Genomic DNA, 20,169 nt, shown 5'->3' on the forward strand with positions numbered 1-20,169 from the left:
CTAGATCGAAAGCCGAATCAGCTAAATCTACAAAAGTTCGCAATCTCAATGAATTGGCAGACCAAATAGGTATCAGGCATGACCTTAGAAGGGCTTGATGAAGGTGTCAGAAGGGTATGGGATGTCCTAACGGTTGGAGGGCGTCTCCTACGATTCGGAGTGAACGTTACTTTGCAATGGATGCCCGCCCATTGTGGGGTGGTCAGCCACGACTTGGCTGACCAGCTCGCGAAAACCGCAACGGAGTGTACGAGCCCTAGTCGACAAACGCATGTTGACAATTTGGCACGATGGCTGGGATTCTTCGGACAAGGGACATGAGCTTTACTGGGCAATGAGTAGACCAGACAAAAGAGATGCATGGTGGCAACTTAATCGTGTGGAACAGGCGGTCCTAGCCCAGTTTCGGGTCGGACACTGCCCAATTGGTGCTTACCTCGGACGGTGGAAGGAGAATTACGACACACAGTGTCGCCATTGCATGGAGGACGACGAAAAAATAGACCACATTCTTTACGAATGCAGAGATTGGGACAAGGATTAGATAGAGAGATGACTGGTTCATGGCCGACACAGAGGCTGTCCTTGTACGGGGACAAGGCAACCTTAAGACTCACTGCTCGCTTCCTCTCACATGCTCTAAGGGAGTAATTCCCAGCATGTTGTTTGTTATCAATGGGGTTTCTGAATCGGTATCAGGCCTAACGACAGTCCAACATTCATCCTAGCTAAATTTGAGGAGTGGGAAAAATTTGAGAGGGAAAAAGAAAAAATAGATAGCGAAAGGGAAAAGGAAGCTCATGCGTTCCGTATGAAAGAAAAGGAAGTAGAATTAGAATCCCGCACCACAAACGCTGCTAATCAACCCCCCCCCCCAATTGCCACACCCCTTACTTTAACCTACTTACTTTCGACAAAATGAAAGAAAGTATTGAGACTTTTTTAGAATGGTTCCAAAACGTAGCTAGCAACAACCAGCTACCAATGGGCAAATGGTCATTTAGAGTGTCACAAGCTCTGCGGGGTAAGGCCTATGAGGTGTATGCTAAGCTCCCCTCACCCAGTAAAAACGGCTACTCCGCGCTCAAGAACGCACTGCTAGTCCAGTTCGACTTGACTGCCAGCTCCTATCACAAGAAGTTTAGGAACTCTCGCCTTGAAAGGTGTGAGATGTATTCCAGTCTCTTCAATAGACTAGAGAAATACTTGGACAAATGGTTATCCTTGAGTCCCTTCACACAAAATTATGAAGGCCTAAAGGACCTCATACTGGTAGAACAACTCCGTGAATGTATGACCCCTGATCTTCATAGATGAAATACTAAAAGTATTTTAAACCAGTGATAAGTTTTTGTTGTTTTTTTATTTGTACACTAGCCCTCAGAAGCCCATTGGGTCACGGGTGACCCACTCAGTAAACCTTATTTTATTATACTTTAAAGATCATATTTTATGGGTTTTTTTACCACCACGACCCAGAGTGGCCTATGAGGAATAAAAGGGACGCTACTACGATAATTTGAGTTTTTATTTTCATAGTTATTCTCCTTGAGCAAGTTGGCATGCTTACATGTCTGCCAGCTTACCTTACGATCACAATTTTTGAAATACAAACAATTTTGCAAGTCAAAGGTAAGTAAAATGTTTTTATATTTAGTTTTTCAATATCTAAAGAAACTATAAAACTTGTAATTTAAAAATCGTGTTTTATTTTCATGCTTTGTTGTATTAGCGGTTTAAAAATGAGTGTACCACCGGTGACCCATTTGTATCCAACGAAAATAGACTAGCAGATCTAGATCTAATGATATAGTATCATATAGACCTAGTATAGAATCTAATTTTCTTTGTAATTATTATTGAGTTAAATAATTCATGTAATATAGATCTAATTAAATCTAGTTTATTCTAGATCTAGTACTGTTTGTTTGTTGATTTTACATACAAATGTGTCTACTAATGAATAATAAATTTAAAATTATCTACATTTTGTTACTCTACAGAACCAGAATGGCAAGATCAAGAAAGTACACAGCTGAACAGGTTTTAGACATTCTAGAATTTATAGATCCAAATGAAAGTGATATTGATAATGATTCTACTGATGATGAAGACTATGTCCCAGACCCTCTACAAACTGGTAGATCTAGACAAGATTCTAGTTTCTCAGAGTCAGATGATGATCAACATCAGATACAACCATCGACATCAACTGCACAATCCGTACCCTCTGGCACAAATAAGAAAAATACCTATTTATGGACAAAAAATGTCTTAAATCCTACAGACTCAGTTTTCAGAGGAAAATATCTAGAACTACCTGATAATTTTCAAATGCCATCACCATTAGAATTTTTCAAACAATATTTAACTGATGATATGCTTGATCTTCTGGTTGCCAATACCAATCAATACAGTATGGAGAAATCAGGAAAACCAATTAACACCTCCAACAAAGAATTGGAACAGGTAATTGGCATGTTTCTCAAAATGGGCCTAGCCAAAATGCCTGGCGTGAGATGCTACTGGGAGACTGACTCTCGTTATGCCCCTGTTGCAGACGTCATGAGTAGGAATAGATTTCAGATGATTCTTTCCTCATTACACTTTGTTGAGGGGAAGAAATGAGATTAGCTATGCAGTGGTCGGGATAACAAAACTTTTTTTTTTAAGTTTCAAAAATGCATTGGGCTAAAAATTTGGGCTAACACAGAAACTAAACACTAATAATAAAAAGAAATGTATACAGCGCGAATTTACAACATTAAAGTCTGTACGTCTTGCAGTATAAAAAAATGGTGTAACATTTACAGAGCAAAATAGGAGCTTAAAAAATAACTAAGATACCAGAAACCATGCCTGCAGTCTTAATATGTTGAATTACTGCAAAGTTGAGCTGATGAGTTGAAGTTCTTGTTCTTGACTTGCTCAAGGGGAATAAATTAACTGGAGTTCACTATCTGTATCTTCTTTTGTTCTGTGTACAAAAAAAAAAGTTTGGTTAAAAAAAGTTTACACATACCACTAAATACAAAATACATAATTTATATCAGTCAAAGAAAAATGCATACTGTTATCATATTGACCTAGGATATGAGCAATACAGTACAAAAACGTAACTTATGCAATCAATTGAAGAAAGGAGACACAGGTAAGACCAAGATCTGACAATTAAACATGTTATGTACACCCATTTTAACTCGCTATAATCTATCTATATGAAGTATATGATACCTTGGTGAGTTAAAATACAAGGTTGCATTCTATAGTAAAATATGTTTCTACTTTAGCGTGTGATAATTGGTTAAGAATAAATGATCTTGAATACACTTCATGGTGTTAAGTTTCTACCTATTGATGTCAACAAGCAATAATATTTTGTTTTTACTGCTCTAATAATAAAGCTAAGATTTTTCAAACAATTAAACAATAGAACAAAGATCTCTAATAAGAGATTTGTTCCTGTGACTGAAGCGGATTTAGCTCATTGTATTTTTACAAAATAATACAACAGGACAGCCAGTAGTTTCTATCTAGAACAAAAAACAATTTCTAAAAGATTATATGAGACCATTTTTAAGGTAAGAAAATTTAATTTTGTCCAAGGTTTAAATTATTAAACATTTGATATTTACTATGTAAAATGCTTATCATACTAAATGATGGGGACCTATAAGAATTGTGTGGCCTCAGGCGTGTTATGTGCGAATAACCTTCACCAGATTTACCTTTCTAAGTCACTAAAATTCATGTACTTTTCACTGGTATGTGCCAACTATATTCGTTATATATAGCATAGATCTAGATCATTTGAAATAGTAGGCCAACACTGTCATGCAGTTTAAGTCACTTTTACAATAAGTGGTCTTAACACGAGGAAGGGGTGTAGGCTATATTCAATTTTAAGCGTAGACTACAATAATAAACTACAAAATAGATCCCCAGAGTGTCTTCAGTTGAAACAATGAGAGGAAAGCAACATTTTTTGGCAGCCTGCATAAAAAAATTTCATGTGAATGCTGGCTCCAGCAGATGCGAGACTAGTCAGCTCACGAACACAGCCAATCATGTTTTATCATAATGCCTAAATGCGCTACTTTTTCAGATTTTTTTTTTTGCAAGAAAAAAAGTGAAAGTATTTATTAATAAAACATTGGATAAAAATTTGAAGAGTGTGGTCAAAAGTTTAGGAGAATCTTGGCAAATTTAAGAAGACTTCATTTTTAGGAGATTTTAGGAGCACTACTAACCCTGAAAAAAGAGCAATATTAAAAAACTATAGGAACAACATACCAACCTACTTACTTTTTGCTGTTTTTAAGCCATTTTAAATTTGTTAGTTTCAACCAATGACCAGCACATACAGTCAGCCATCCAATGTCCAAGCTGTCAAGAAGAGTTACAGACACACAGACATTGCTACCTTTCAACAAGGAAGGTGAAGATTCATTTGCTTGAAAGTCTTTAAAATTTTCAAACTGAAGAGGAAAAAACAAATGGTTCAGTTAATATATAATATTTTAAACTGACATGTAAACAGCAAACTTAACATTACCTTTCTTCTAAAGTTCTGTAGTATTTTTTTTTGTGCAAATCCTATTTTCAACTAAAATGAAAGTCTTTAATGATTCAAATGCTACCAACAAAGTACTAAAATTAAATGGCTACAAAAAATATTAGATTTAAAAACTAAGAATCACATTAGAATTCATTAGATACTTACTTTGGATCTGAACAGGCTGGTGAAATTCTGTACAGCTGAATATATTCCAAAGCAGATAGAGATATCTAACCTGGTCTCATATTAAATTTCATTTCACCTTTCAAACTAGCTTGCACAAGAAGAGCTTAGTTTCCAATAATGTACATACTGAATCACACTGTGTGTACATGTCAGTGTAAAGCAAGGTGCTTGATCCATTATTTGAAAATCATATATCCTTAAAAACTAATTTCATTCCATTTTCATTTAAATTGCCCCCCCCCCCTAGCAGAAGTCAACAGGGTACAACAGAAGCCAGGACTCAACAGTCATACGAAAGCTTGAAATCACTTTAACATGTAGGTACCTAGGGTGGTCAATTTCATTCCTGAGCAGTGTGGTCTTTTCATCCAAGTGAGTGATGTTGAACTTCATAATGCAGTACAGGCAAAAGATGTGAAATTATTGCAGGGACCGCCATGCTTTTATTCTATTCTTTGTTTCTAAAGCTGAATTTTCTGTAGAATAGAAAAAAAAAGTTTTACTTAAATGCTTTAAATGGTTGAAGTTTTAGTTAATATACAAAATACTAAACAGAAGTAGAAGACTTTTAGAAAGCCCTAATCTTCTTGACTTCAACCTCTTAATAATCAAGTCAAAAGAAAGACTTAGTTATACCAGACGTTATATAGTTATAGACTAGTGGTTCCCAAACTTTTTTGTCTTGTCATAGTTTCTGATTTTCCGTAGACCCCCTGCTTAACTTGTATTGCATTATTGCAAATCAATCAACATTTTTTAAAACTAATTTCTAACTGTAGTGAGTCTAAGAGTGAAAAGGCAATTTAAAGCGACATTTGAAGTTCTACAGATGTCATTTTTATTGATAAAATTTACATTTAAACCAATTAAAATAATACTTATTTCTGGAATCATCAAACACACTGGAAATGTTGGGGTTTTTTTTTGTAGGCTCACCATCCGTTGCTACGGACATTATGTTTCATATAGGAATTTGTTTTTCCATGAAACAAATATTAATTAAGTGCTTTAGGGATTCTTGTAAATGTTTTCACAAAGAGCAGTTTCTCTTGTATTTCTTGATCTTTGATGTGTGGCTCTAATATTAGGTACGCAGAACTGTATTCACTAACAGGAGAAGGGGCGAAGGTGAGTAACTGGTGCCAAAACCAGTACGCTCTGGACAGGCGGGACTCATTAGCCTTGGCTTTCTACCCAACCAGCAGAAGGATAACTGAATTCAAACCTCTGCTGAGTCTGCTGCCTTGCAGCTATACTCAAACATGGGAAAGGTTTTCTGAGTCAATCCTAAGGAAAAATAAGGAGCCAGCAACCCTTAGGTAGTTTGCAGCAAACAGCACTACATTCTGTCAGAGCCTTCTAGACCGCTGATTCCAAACTGTATATGTCGTTTGCAAAGAATTACATAAGAAAATTCATAATAACAGATGTAGGTTTGTGTAATACAAGTTTTTAAAACTACAAGGGCAGGTAAAATCAGTGTTTTACCTATAGCGTTTTCCGAGATATTGTAAGATGCTCACAAACCATCATCTTCTCTATATGATGTCAAAGACGAAGACAGATTTTGTGGGTCTGTTCTGAACTTTATCTTTTTATCACAGTGGCATCGTCTTCAATTATCCTCCAGCGTTATTAGTTTCATATAGTCATTAAAGACACTTAGGCAACCGCTTGTTTGACAAGGAAGGAATGAATCCCAATTTTAAATAATCAATGGTGTACAATTTACATTTCTTTTTGTTAAACATAACTTACACCTAAACAAAATTAAGATATTTAAAGAAATATTGAAATTAAATGCAACAATTTTTTATTTGAATAGCAGTATAAATATTTAAAGGATTAATTTAAATGTACATTTATATACTAGTGTAGGAAATAATTACATTAATGGGAATGAAAATTAAAGTCACAAAAGAAATGAAATGCATTATCGTAGACCCCCACGGACATCTCATAGACCCCCCAATTTATTTTTCACTTTCATAGACCCCTGGGACTTGGAAGTCTTAGACCACTTTGGGAATCACTGTTATAGACTAATAGTACTAACACTACTAACTAGATCTAATCTATGTCTCTATGTATGTCTATTAGAGACAAAATCTATAGAATAGAGATATAAAATTAATAGATCTATAGATCTACATATATACAACTTGACTTTACTTAGGCACTCAGCCATACTGTCCATCTGTGAGTATTTATAGTTAATTATAGTATACAAACACTTTTTCCACACACTGTGACACACATACTCATGGATACTGTGTGTCTGTGGTGTCACTCACTGTCAGTGTAATGAATTTTTAGATGTCTATCTTATCTAGCATTGCACAGAATGTGACAAAATATTTTATACAGAATGTGACAAAATATTTTATAGTTTTACCTTGAACTTAGACTTAAGTTGAACTGTTCAGACTTGTCGACCGTAATGTCAGACTCAGCTTCAAGTCAGTTGTCAGACTCAGCTTCAAGTCAGTCAAAGTCAAGTATCATATGATAATAATGATATTCATAGAACCTTTACTGCCAATACAATACTGGTCTTTTACTTTACCTTGCCTTCTGTCTCAGTCGACTCAGTACTCTCGGTCTCAGTCAGGGCAGTCACAGTCACTGAGTCAGGTCTACAACACTGTCTCAGTCAACTCAGTGTCTGAGTCAGTTCACATTGATTAGACTTACAGTAACTTATGTTTATCGAACAAGTTAAGCTCATTCGCCGACATTTTTTATGTTTGAATTTGTGTATCTCCGTAAAAATTAGACCTAGAAAAAAACTGATTGTATCTGTGAACTCCTCATCCATTTTTCTTAAAAAGTAGACATGTTTTATTCTATTACTACTCATAGTTAAACTTATATTTGATGTTAAAATGGGTCAGGTTGATGATTTCAAAAGCTTAAATTATCGAACACTTTTTTACCTTTATCTTATCTTATCGAACATATTAATAACTTATCGAACACACGAGAAGTATGGTGTTTTAAAAGTGTTATAATCTTAAAATTTTGTGAAAAGTATGGTGTTTCAAAAGTGTTATAATCTATATTTTTTTTTATTGATATCATTTTCTTTTTACGCCATGTCAAGAAAGACAGATTTTTAGTCATTTTCAAATGGTCCACATCGAAGGAATCTATCACTGATCAGCTCTGCTTAGAAACTGACGGTGCTAAGCCCAGTAACGCATAACCGTAGTACTTATTTAGGTCTAAGCTATTTTGAGACATAAGGCCATTAATAAATTAAATCCAGATATTATTTATTTGAGGGAGGGTAAAACTTTACATCGCAGGACCCTAGTTTTTCAGGTCAATTATTTGGCAGCTGTCTATCCGCACGTATGATGACGTACTGACGTGACCTCACCTGCTCGCGCGCAGAGCGCGCCAGGTCACTGCCCTCTCTCTCTCTCTCTTCTTTTAGTACGTTAAATCATAGATCTATGTAATATAGATTTAGATTTTTTTGTACAATTTATTCTTGGAATAACTATTAATCTTTAGATGGTATTTTATGTTTTTAATTGGGGAATTTTTATTAATATATTATTAATTAATTACAGACCTACGTATCTTTGCTAAAAAAATAATATTATAAATCTAATCGTGATAAATCTAATCGTGTGTTAACTGTTTTGTTTCTTTTAAATACGTATTGAAATACATTTTTTTCTGCTCTCGTTTTTTTTTTTTTAGAGTATGTAATCTTATTTTTCTACTTTAAAAATAATTATAATTATTAAATATGCAAGCAAAAAATGTGTATTTTGTATATTTTTATGTTTGCGGAAATATAGGCACAGGGTTGACGTACTGCCGTAAATCCATAACTGGATTTTTATATTACGAGTACGCTACAAATGGACATTTTGTTAACCATGACGAAGTTGCCGACCGTAATATGTCTCCTTCTGTCTTGAAAGACAAAGGATGTAAATAATGTACTCACATGAAAAACTAGTTTGTGTTTCTTTTTGAGTCCACGAACAATCGGATCCTACTAAGTAAGCCGATTCCGAAGCGGCAAAGTTAGCCACTGTTCGTATGTCTGAATGCTCCTGTTTTAGGGCTATCTAACAGGGCTGCTTTTTTGTGCATCCCCTTTTTTATGGCAACTTCATTTCTTTCGCTATCGGCGAGGTTCGTACCAGCACGCTCAGTTTGTCCTGTTGTCCATCCTGCGCGATGTTCTCAAACTATTTGTTTATACCTGTAGTCGTCAAGATAGGGACGGCCCAGGAATATATGGTGCCGCAATTTGGAAGCAGATGTCAAGCAGATGGGCAAGACGTGGGGACAGTTGGAGAGAGTCTAACTTGACTCGCTGATTCTTAAGATGAAGGTTTATGTTTCTCATCTTTGCTGCCACTTGCAGTTTTCTCAGTCTCGTAAATGGTCCTGACGTTCCTTGTACTGATGATGGTGAAGGTCGGATAATCCTGGCGCCGAACAGCTGGAGATCCATCTTCTTCCAGGTCCGCTGTTTGGTTTTTCAAGTTCTTTATTGTTTAGGTCAAGTGACCCTAGCATCATATAAGTAGATAAAATTTTTACGGAATAGGCTACTTCCAAATATTTGAGATTTTCTCTACTCCTCGACTAAGCTAAGCCGAAATAAACTAAGATACACGTCCAAAAATCTCTATAAAATGTTTACAAAGCTGTGCGTTTTCTAGTTTGTGAACCTAGTATAAAATGCAAAGGTTTATAGACGCCTACTAAATTAGGTAACTTTTGGTGTGCTTGGAGTGAATGGAAAAATTCAAATCCAGCAGTGCGCGGGGACCTGGGCGGGTGTCTTGTGGGGGGGGGGCCTGAGCCGTAAGGGTAAACTACAGGGTGCGTCAAAAAAATTGTTCAAAGTTCCTCTAGTCCTGTAGCCCAGATGGCCCGCTCTGAGTCAATCGGCTGGTCGAGCTGAGCTACCAGCATAGGTCATCGACCTAAAGGGTCAATCAGGGAGCTGCTGTATCCAGTTTCAAAGCTCCTGATTTGAAACACGATCCTCCAAGAATGACACATTATGGTATAATGCTGTCTAAGCGGGCTCAGAGGGCACTTATAGGATGAGAAGCGCATGGACCACGGATAATAACAGCCTCATTCCATTCAGTGAAGAAGAGGATTCACTTAGATATTGTCTTAACAACAAATGACAGTGAAGAGGAAGAGAAGGATAATATTTACAACAGACTGACTATCATCATACTCGACAGACTTAAAAAGAGAAAGATAGGGACGGCCCAGGAATATATGGCGCCGCAATTTGGAAGCAGATGTCAAGCAGATGGGCAAGACGTGGGGACAGTTGGAGAGACACGCCCAGAACCGAGACGCCTTGAAGAAGCTGGCTGGTGGCCTATGTCCCATAAGGGACCACAGGCAGAGATGTGATGATGATGACCAACCATGTACATCTAATAATAGGCTTGCAATTCTTCAAGCTCCCATACAGGTTAAGTGACTGCAGACAAACTATCCCGCAGCTCTCTGAGCTGCATACACTCTTGCAAGAGACGCGCCACTGTCTCCACCGACTCTCCACAGTGTCGGCAACGGGCATCAAAATTTGGCCGGAACCTGGCAAAGTAAGCACCAACAGGGCAGTGCCCCGTTTTACACTCAGACGTAGGGCCTGGGGTGCTTGCCCCATTAGCTACACCCTATGGCCGCTATTGCTTCTTATCTCTCTTCCATTTTCTGCTTAGCTCTATTTTAAGAAAAACTTTCTTTTGGAAAATTTAGAATTTATACAAAATTATTCAGTATAAGAGTAAAAATTGAGATGAGTTCTGAACCCTAATATTCTTTATCTAGTCGCCTATTTGCAACCTTTACTCAATCTGATATTTTCTATTGTAATTATACATTTGGGACTATCACTCACAATTTATGCTTGAATCCTAAAAATGCCAAAAATTTAGAGTATAATCTAATTGGTCCACTTAATTTCTCCTCCCACATTTTTTTTTTGTTTAGAGCTTGGAATTATAGTTCTGTAACAAAACAAAGTTACAAACAGGCCTGTTGAACAAAATGTATCTCTTACAAATGAGATTATTACTTAGGTGTCTGTGAGGGTGGGTCGGGGTTGGTAGGTGGTGGGGGGGGCTCCATTCTGTCTAGCGCTATGTCATGTCCAATGGGGAGAAATGGAGGAAAGGAACGACGTAGGTATTAAGAGGATTGACCTTAATTACTGGATGGCATAGATATGTTAAAAAAAAAGTGGACAAGATTAGAGGGCGATAGCCACATAGCCGTAAGGAAAGAGCAAACATTCGCATGTATGTAAATAGAATGTATATACGGCGTACCGGCACCTTTTTCAATTTTGGGAAAAAATATTACTTCTCTTGTATTTTAACGTTTATTATTAATTTATTAGTGAGTACCGGCACCTATTTCTTTAGAAAAAAAAAGCACCGAATAGAAGTAAGTATGATGCTGATACCATCCCCTTACCAGGCTAATTGACCCCACTTTTTATTTGGGGGGGGGGTCAATATGTCCGTGTTTTATGGCCTACCGTCTAGCGAGTTTGATAGCAGACTTGAGAAGAACTATTGCGCCGGAGAACAGAGATCCTTTACGTTGGTTACGGTAAGACACAACGCCGACGGGGCAGTAAAGTACGCGTAGCAAATAAATGGGAAATGGTGAAAATGTTTCAAATAACTATACAAATGGGATTTTTATATAGTTTATTTCAATAAACACACTTTTTATTTAATTATTCTAATAATTAGCTAGATAAATAAACAAAATCTACGTATCTCTCTTTCTATGCATCCATTTATCTATCCTCTCTCTAACTTATCTCTCTCTCTCTCTATCCCTCTCTATCTATCTATCCTTTCTCTATCTATCTATCCTTTCTCTATCTATCCCTCCCTCTCTCTCTCTACCTATCTATCCTCTCTCTGTCTAACTTATCTCTATCTATCTATCCCTCTCTCTCTCTCTACCTATCTATCCTCTCTCTGTCTAACTTATCTCTCTCTATCTATCCATCTCTCTCTCTCTATCTATCCCTCTCTCTCTCTACCTATCTATCCTCTCTCTGTCTAACTTATCTCTATCTATCTATCCCTCTCTCTCTCTCTACCTATCTATCCTCTCTCTGTCTAACTTATCTCTCTCTATCTATCCATCTCTCTCTCTCTATCTATCCCTCTCTCTCTCTACCTATCTATCCTCTCTCTGTCTAACTTATCTCTATCTATCTATCCCTCTCTCTCTCTCTACCTATCTATCCTCTCTCTGTCTAACTTATCTCTCTCTATCTATCCATCTCTCTCTCTATCTATCCATCTCTCTCTCTATCTATCTATCCTCTCTCTGTCTAACTTATCTCTCTCAATCTATCTATCCTTTCTCTAACTATCCCTCTCTCTACCTATCTATCCTCTCTCTGTCTAACTTATCTCTCTCAATCTATCTATCCTTTCTCTATCTATCCCTCTCTCTACCTATCTATCCTCTCTCTGTCTAACTTATCTCTCTCTCTATCTATTTATCTCTCTATCCATCTATCTATCTATCCTTTATCTCTCTACCTCATCTCTGTCTATATATCTAAAATGTTTCTTTTTAAAAGCTATACAGTTGAAGATACATGAATCTTTTTAAGTAATAAATGTAGGTTTACATACTCAATACATACAATACATCATGAGCCCGCAGGCCATATAAGACAGATGGACATGTTGCGTAACTCCCTCGCCACATGCTAGACTGTCAACATCCACCCATCCCTTCCTATCACACCCCCTGCTGTTTTTTCATGTAACCCTCACTTAAATGGTCAAATCAATCACACACATTTGGATAACCCACGACAGATTTGCATGATTGGTTTGTTTGTCTTAAGTCACGTGTCCACGTTTTAGTTAGGGCAGTTTATTATCAAGCTATCCAACAGTGAACATCGCATCGTCGCTTTCAATTTTTTATTCCTGATTGATTCGGATACAAAACCCAGTGTGAGTTTCAATCTTTTCAATTCTTTAGTTGTCTCATATAGTTTCATGTCATGACATAATAGATTCCGTTAGCTTATCTGCTTCTCACTTTCCCAACTGATTATTTTTTTCATAGTTTCCTATTCACTTAATGCTTACTTTATTACATTGGAAGTTACAACTTACGTCACTTGACTTTGTCTCTATAAATATTTCTTTGATCATAAATTGGTACCTAGCTGTAATTCACTTAAACATCAGTGTAGAAAATGGGGAGACATATGATATCATTATCTATTAATACAGTTGATATCAATTCACTTCACTGGTTTTATGTAAAAGCCTTAGAGTTGCTTCTAGTCTCACTCTAGTGTAGCTGAAATAAGTATTTAATTTAATTATGACATTTGCGAAGTCTATGTGGACATAAAAGTAGTCGCTATAGTTTAAATATATCATTCTTCATACATACAATTAATGATGTAGCTCGAAACTATGTCTATCCCAAATTAATACCGAGCGCTCATTTATTATCGGTTCCCGAAGACAAAAGTGGACATCATGGTCATGGTAATCTATGTATCTTTCTTTACACAAAAGCCTCTATACAATTAATATTTGAGCGTTGTATGTTTTACGGTGGATTTCACAACTTGAAATAATTTAAAAAAAACATTTGTAGAGATCTGGCAGAAATAAGACCACTGTTCAATGAAACTGGATTTTTTTTAGTTGTGGGGTAAATTTTTAGCGTGTTATTTCCACTGTGACTCCAGTGTAGGCCTACTTTCTTAAATTTTATGCTTGAGAGCCACACGTTAGAACTGAATCACAAATATTCTTATATTTGAACATCTTCTAGTTTAGGCTTAGCTTTCATCTCTTTTTTTTTTATATCTATATTCGTTTATACGGTTTAAATGCAACTGCAACTTATTTCATTTACATCAGCACTGAGCCTTTGTATTGTATAGCATATGTCTCCTCTACCGGCTTTAAATATAAAAAAAAACAAAAAGTTACATTTTAGTTAAAATGCCGGTAACTCCTCCGTTGTCTGGTTCCAAGTCCAGAATGTGAAAGGAGGAGGGGCGAGCATATGTTAGGCTACACACTACTCTTCATAAACATCTAGCGGTATACCCATCTAGCTACTGTTATTGAAAATGCGTGGATTTCAGATAAATATCTGTACTTATAAGGAAACCCATTCAGTTTAATTTAATTTGAAAATAAAATAAAGAATATGTTGCACATATACGAAACCCAATATGATTGGTTTACTTCATAGACTATGGTTTACTTTAAATTTAAAGTAAAATTACATTAAATCAATAAATTAAAAAATAATAATTTAGGTCTGTAAAACATTACAAATGAAAAAAAAAATAGTGTCAGCAAAAATATATAAATATAGGCCTATAACCCGTACATATATAGGATAACGGTACCATACATTTGTGACACAAACAAAAAAAAAAACAAATTAAAAAAATAAAGATTAATTCATTCTCATTATTTATTTTTTATAGCCTTTTAAATATTTTTTTTATTACATAATATAGATCCAGAGTTTTCATATCATTAGCGAATGACTAGATCTATCACGAACTATTAGGCCTACATGATACTACCGACACCGTCTAGCCGGTAGTGACCTTGTGACCTGATTACCGTAGCGATAGACAGCGCGGTGCTGCCACTTGCGTAACATTCTTCATAAGGGTCCTGCGATGTAAAGTTTTACCTGAGGGAGAGCCTAATAAGCTTTGGTAGCCAATAGATAATCCCGCCCTCCCCAAGTCATTGCAGGACACAACAGTTTACTTGGTTGACCTAAAAACAAAACATACGGTACGCGGCCCTACGTAACTAGCCGCCGATCTAGCACGCTCAGTGTATGTAACAGCCCAAAAGTCAGTGCTAGATATTTTTCGATCTGGGCGGGGAAGGGGGGGTGGGGGTGCTGAAAAGCTATGGTAGCTTGCAAGCTGTGTTACCTATAGATGTAGATAAATCCGCCCTCCCTAAACCACCTGGTTGACCAAAAAAAAAAACAAAAAAAAAACCACCGTATTTTAGAGCACGCTTAGTATTTGTCACATACACACACAAACAACATATCTATATATACTACGTATCTATCATGCCTAGTGTTTGTGACCTAATTAGCGGCTTGACCGTAGGTACTCGACTGATGGCTCCTCCCCCTTTCCCCTCAACATTGTCTTACTACAACTTGAACAATGTTTTGGGGCCGTGTTGATGGCCTGGTTTACACCTGTGTGTTACGCTATCACTGACCATTTTTTTGTTGTTGTTGTTGTGTGTTAGTCTGGTGGCTGCGTTTGGATTGAGTCTTGATATTTACGTTGTTACTTTGCACTGAAAAAGTGTGAATGTTGGAGAGTGGAAGCGCGGGTAAGGGGGTGTAGGCAGAATAAGAGAGTGGTTAAATGTGTTATTGTTATTATTTTGTGTATTTGTGATGTTTCAAAGGAGTGTCTTTGTAGCGCATTATGAGCTTTATCATACTTTATGGCAAAAATATATATATATATATCTAGATCGAGAAGCACAACTGACTCTTGTATTTGAGGCTGACGTCAAATTCTAATGGTCGATCAATTATTGATGATCTCTGGATACAGTGTCTTGACTGTTTCTCTCCCCCACCCCCCGACCTTTTTTTTTTTTACCTGCCCAAGACATTTTTATTTCAAAATACCATATATCTGCATTATATACCTCCCCCTTTGCCCTTTCGTTTTATTAATATCTCTTCACATCAAGCACATGCGCTAGGTATTGGTTTATAACACATAATTCAGAAGTTAATAGAATGGGGCAAATTCAGAAGTTAATAGAATGGGGCATCTGAAAAAGAAACAACAACTGGATACATTCCACTCTGTTCCTTACAGGCAGTCATGCACAGTTGCTATTAGCATCAAGCTATAATATATGTGTCATAAAATCAAGCTTTTAAAATGGGTACAATTAGTGCATATCGATGTAAATCTATTTACTTAAAAAAATATAGCACATTTACGGTAAACCACAAATAGCTGATACAAATTGTAACATATGATTAATTTATATCTGTACTTTGCATTACATTATTTTAAAAAATAACAATTAAAAAATATATAATTTAAATATTTTGTCTTCTTTGGGTTATATCCCTTTGATGTTTATTTTTAACATTAAAATGGCGTTCGATATCTTACGAAGCTGAGATTGCTTATATAAAAACTGCTATTATCGAACACCCCCTTTTTAAACGTCAATTTTCATGTTTAGGTAACAAAGGACACTTTCAAATAAATAGTTGTAAATATTTCTCAGCCTAATTAGAAGCGTATTATATAGTTTTTTTGAGCTGAAGCATCATTAGCATTAAAAAATACCCTTAACCCGAGACTCACTCCACTCTTCCCAAGAGTTCAAAAAATGTGAAATTTTTATACCAATATTACCAATGCACTTTGAATATTAGTAAAAAAAAGATCCTCGGGTGAAAATGAAACTAATTATAACTTAACTATAAAGAAATGGACGATGCACAATAAGAATGGACTAGTTTCTTTATAATCATCGAAATAAAGGAGAATTTTAAAAAATACAATGGGGTGTTCGATAAGTACCTTAAAACGAAGGTGTTCGATAGATGTAAGTTACTCTAGATTTTAGATCTAGAATCTAGCTCTGATCTTACCTTCTAACTTATACACATCTAGATCAAATTAGAATCAAGATCTATTCATTCTAAATCTAAAAAGTAAAAGCTGATGCGGGGATTAGATCTAACTCGGGGATTAGATCTAGATCCTATTCTAGGCTAAGCTCAAATAACTCTGAGAGCACAGTCACAGTACACATCGCACGCTTCGACCGAGCACATTTTTTTAAAGTCAATCAGTGCGCATGTGTCAGAAATTATCCCAGGCGTATTTCGCATTTTTTTAACAGAAAGGAAGAAAATAAATAAATAATGTTCTCGAACGAAAATCATAGTTACACCAAAAATTAAATAATTACTTAATTAATAAAACAAAGGCTTTATGAAAATTCTCACACTAGAACTTATATGTTGACTTATCTGTCCGATGTTGTTCTCTATCGAGGCAGAAAAGAGATGAGCTACGCTGGTGTAAAAGCGCGGGAAATCGCATATTAAATTAAAGTGTGCTGGTTGTTGATCTTGTTAGGTTGGAGGGTACCTGGCATGTAAATAAGTTTGTTTTCGATCTGCAGACGGGTGTTTTTGTCATTGCATTGTTGTATGGCAGTGACGAGGAGATCAGTGTTACCTCTATGATGTACAAAAACAATATAGATGAAAAATTTGAACAACATTCACTCACAAAACACATACACATTCACAACTTTATGAAAAGTAAATAGTCAGCCTACTCATTTTATTGACCATTTTTACTGAATCCTGTATCTGCTATATATATCTTTGTACATACACTTATTGTTTCAAGGTCAAGTTTGAAATAATTAAAACTCTAGAAAAGCATATCAACACTTTGTTACTTCAATGATTATTAAAGAGTTTGAACCATAGTTACGGCACCTCCGAACCTGCATATATATCATCAACATCATCAAATCAAATAAACAAACATAATAAACACGTGACGGGGTGGGGGGTGTTAAAGGAATACTAGAATTCACGGTCCAAAAAGTCTGGGACGTGGAACAAATCAAAGAGCATAGCCAGGGCTCTATTCGCAAAATAAGTTATTCATTAATTAATTCATGTATCACTAACTCTCTGGGACTCTCAAACGGATAAAAAAGAACCTTTCTTAAAAAGTTATCCCTTCCCTTTTCAGTTATCATTATGAATTTTAAAAAAATTATAGAAATTAATAAACGGTTTTGATAGATTCGCAATTTATCGCGGATAGTCGAGAAAAAAAATCAAGCCTTAAACTTTGTATTTTTTTTCACCAAATAGCTGCAGTATAGTTGTTTTTTTTTTAAATAATATAATACAGTATAATATAATATACAGTATAATTCTTTAATATGCCTACAAACGTATAAAAAGTATGTTAGACTAAATCTAAATAACAATGGTTTAAATACTGGTCATTCAAATTTAGATAGAGCCCTTCCTAAAGCATTCACAATGATATATAATAAATTAAATAAATACTTTTTTTTACAAAGCTCATATCAACTCTTTCAGTCTGTCTGGTAAAAGTGTATAAACGTTATTTCTCCCTCACCCATTTCTAGATCAAGTTGAAACTTCGCACAATTACTCACTGAGATAGAAAATACATGATGTTTAAGAAAAAAATAATAACCTATTATCTTTGAAGTAGGGCTGTCCTTAATGTTTTCGCGTAAGAATGTTACCGAAAGACCGGCAAAATGAGGGGATGTCCTCTTTTTTTTTTTTTTTTTTGGTCTTGTCCTTAGCCTACCATTACAGGCAAGACATAGAATTATCTACCCTTGCTAAGCTCATATCATGCTGTTTACGCATCTCCTTCAATTTAAGACGTGAACTAGTAATGCTTGTTAAACAAATTAAAATTCATAGAAACTAGATCTATGATTAATTTGTTTTGATTATAAAGCCTTTATGCGCATTTTTGAGAATACAATACACAACCAGCGATGACTTCGTGCGTAGAGGTCTGGACTAGCTCTAGAACACAGACCTATATATTGTGATCAAGAAAATGCCCGTTCTTTTTGTAAATTAGAAATTCAAAATCTTTAACTTCACTGTATCCAGCACCAATGCATTCACAATTCCTATCACTTTTGCATCGGGTAAATACGTTTTTTTTTTACAAAACTTATATCAACTCACTCTGTCTGTCTGGTAAAAGTGTGTAAACGTTATTTCTCCCTCACTCATTCTTTGATCAGGCTGAAACTTCGCACAATTATTCACTGAGATAGAAAATACATGAAGCAATACAAAAAAGTAACCAATTAGACAATTACTTATTTAATGCTTATTTAAATTAGAAACTCACAATTCTTAAAATCCATTGGCACTAATGGTTACCGGTATATAAATTAGGAGTTTTGTTCAATCTATATTAGATGATTGTGGAACACTAATAGATGCTAAGACACGCAAGAAAGATTTCTTTACTCAACAGGTGAAACTAATTCCTAGCTTTCGCTAGTTCCATGTAACCTACACACAACCTGCCTGGTTGTTATCAGCAGGGGCGTAGCTAGGAATTTTTCATAGTTTAGGGGCCAGGAGGATCTTGACCTCTTTGGGGGTGCTTAATTTTGAGTAATATTTAATTTTGAGTAGTAGCCTATAAAAAACACTCATTTCGGGGCCCCTCTCAAGTAAGGGCCAGAGGGAATTTTTAAATTCTCTGCTTCTTCTTCTCTTTCTAGATCAGCTCGTACACCTCGTCTTAATTAAGTTTAATTTGAAATTTATACGACACTATAATGATGTCTGGGGGCTAATGAATAACTGGGACCTGTTATTATTCTTTTAAGTATATACTTTGGTTCTACTTGATAACCAAACGTATTGAGAAAATTGTATTTTGCAAGTAAAGGTTTGGAAGAATATTCCCTGCTTAGAATTAGCGTTAAGTAGAGTTTCTGTTTACGCTTGTTGTAATGCCATTTTTCAAGTTGTTGTTTTTTTCTACAGTTTGTTTTTCTGTCTTCTTCTTAAACTGTCAGGTAGAGTTGAGCCTTCGGCTCTTGAAACTCTAGACCAGCAAAAGTGAACAAGAGCTCCCTCTCTACGGCCTGAATGAGAAATGAGAACAGTGTACACTGTTCTGTCTGACGGGTGGGTCAGACTCGTGGCAAGAGACCGCGTACACTAAGATCCCTGCCATTTTCCTTTTCTATACCAGGCTAACTGTGCTGGACACACCATTATGTAACGGCCCCTTGAGGAACAGTGCCTGGATTGTGACAAGGTTGTGGGAACTTTTTTACAACTCCGCACAGTGCAATGAGGATGCTCTCGCACCCCCTTAGGCTGCCGCACCCCCACGGGAGTCTTGTTTTGCTAGCATTTGCTGTGGTACGGGTGAATTGGCTGTTTAGCAGGTGGACGCTACACATGATGTATTTTCAGACTGTCACTCCCGAGTCTTGCGCCCATTGTCTTGGGGCCTTCGTGTATCTATGGCTTGATGGTAACGTTGTTTTCTTCAGCGCGTGTGTTTTATTTTGTCTAATGTTTAGGTAAGGAGTACGATGTCGTGAGATAAGGTGTAAGTTTTCTTGTTTTTATTTTTGATAGGGAACTTGTAGGGAATTCATGGAGGTAGGATAGGAAGAGGTGGACATTATTGTTAAAGCATAATTACTGCACTGGGCAGAAATGCTTATACTAGGTTTTTGAGCCCAGACAGGGGCGCGTTGTTGTTTGGAGATGGTAGAAGGGGGTTGGACCTTTATGTTCGCGTTTGGCGTTGTCATCCA

The 20,169-nt window shown here is 36.1% G+C and overlaps 1 long non-coding RNA gene across 1 annotated transcript; it reads right to left on the bottom strand.

The window, feature by feature from the left end:
- Window positions 1-4,305: 4,305 nt before the first annotated feature.
- LOC106063178 (uncharacterized) lies at window positions 4,306-16,616 on the bottom strand. Its single transcript, XR_008774896.1, has 3 exons — window positions 16,442-16,616; window positions 4,724-5,220; window positions 4,306-4,478 (listed from the first exon to the last, which is right to left on the bottom strand). It is a non-coding gene; the product is annotated as an uncharacterized LOC106063178 (long non-coding RNA).
- Between the last annotated feature and the right edge of the window lie 3,553 nt (window positions 16,617-20,169).

This window comes from Biomphalaria glabrata, chromosome 14, assembly GCF_947242115.1.
Source record: "Biomphalaria glabrata chromosome 14, xgBioGlab47.1, whole genome shotgun sequence".
In the NCBI taxonomy this organism is placed as follows: domain Eukaryota; kingdom Metazoa; phylum Mollusca; class Gastropoda; family Planorbidae; genus Biomphalaria; species Biomphalaria glabrata.